Source organism: Salmo trutta, chromosome 5 (genome assembly GCF_901001165.1).
Source record: "Salmo trutta chromosome 5, fSalTru1.1, whole genome shotgun sequence".
NCBI classification, from domain to species: domain Eukaryota; kingdom Metazoa; phylum Chordata; class Actinopteri; order Salmoniformes; family Salmonidae; genus Salmo; species Salmo trutta.
The window spans coordinates 56,670,235-56,671,376 of NC_042961.1; the positions used below are offsets into that span (position 1 = coordinate 56,670,235).

Here is a 1,142-nt window from a genome sequence, read left to right on the forward strand (position 1 = left end):
CGTCTCTACCTTCTTGCCCTTGGTGCTGTTGTCTGTGCCCAATAATGTTTGTACCATGTTTTGATCTGCTACAATGTTGTGCTTCTGCCATGTTGTGTTGCTACCATGTTGTTGTAATGCTGTGTTGCTACCATGCTGTGTTTTCATGTCCACAACACTCTTTTGGTGTTGTGGTGTTTCTCTTGTCATGATGTGGCTTTGTTTCTTATTTTATTTTTAATCCCAGCCCCCGTCCCCGCAGGAGGCCTTTTGGTAGACCGTCATTGTAAATAATAATTTGTTCTTAACTGACTTGCCTTGTTAAATAAAGGTTAAATAAAAATAAATACAAAATAAAAAGTTGACCCTGTCTGATTGGTGCGTGATAGTTATTGCACTGCCTCTTCAACCAGTAGATGGCGGTAGTGTACAAGGTTGGTGTTTCTGCGTTCTGAAGAAAAACACACGTTTTCAGTACCATTGGGAGATAACTAGTGCGATAGGTCTACTGATTTTGAAGGAATTCAAACTTTTCCATCAAAAAAACTATTGAGTAGAAATATATTCTCTTCTTTGGCTGAGTTAAAAATCCTAACACATCAAGTAAATCCCATCGGTAGCGTGGCCGAGCGGTCTAAGGCGCTGGATTAAGGCTCCAGTCTCTTCGGAGGCGCGGGTTCGAATCCCGCCGCTGCCAGTGACTTTTTGTTTGACATTTTGAAAAAATATTTATATATTTACTACTGTAATCAATTATATTTCATGTGCATACGTCACGCACTCAAATACAAAATGTAGAACATGTTTTTCCAGTGGTGCATTGTCCAGACTGTTTAAACCTGCTGTACTCCGTGGTGTATTGATTATTGAGTACATTTAATGTGTTGTCAACGCTAGGCACAGAAACATAATTCACTTCTGCCCGGAGAAAGTGCAACATTTAGACATTTAAAGATATCTACGAACCATATTAGCTATCTATAGCTATGTGAGACACGTTATGAGGGACAAATAGTTTTAAAGCAAGTAACGTTAACTAGCTCTGGTATTTCGTGCTACAGACGAGTTGCCTCTGCACTGCATATACTTTAGTAGCTAACTAGCCGAAGTAACGATGTGGCTAGAGTGCTGGATATATTTGTATGTGTGTGAAGGGTGTAATT

General features: G+C 39.7%; 1 non-coding gene across 1 annotated transcript; it reads left to right on the forward strand.

The window, feature by feature from the left end:
• Positions 1 to 594: 594 nt before the first annotated feature.
• trnal-aag (transfer RNA leucine (anticodon AAG)) lies at positions 595 to 676 on the forward strand. Its single transcript has one exon. It is a non-coding gene; the product is annotated as a tRNA-Leu (tRNA).
• Positions 677 to 1,142: the final 466 nt, after the last annotated feature.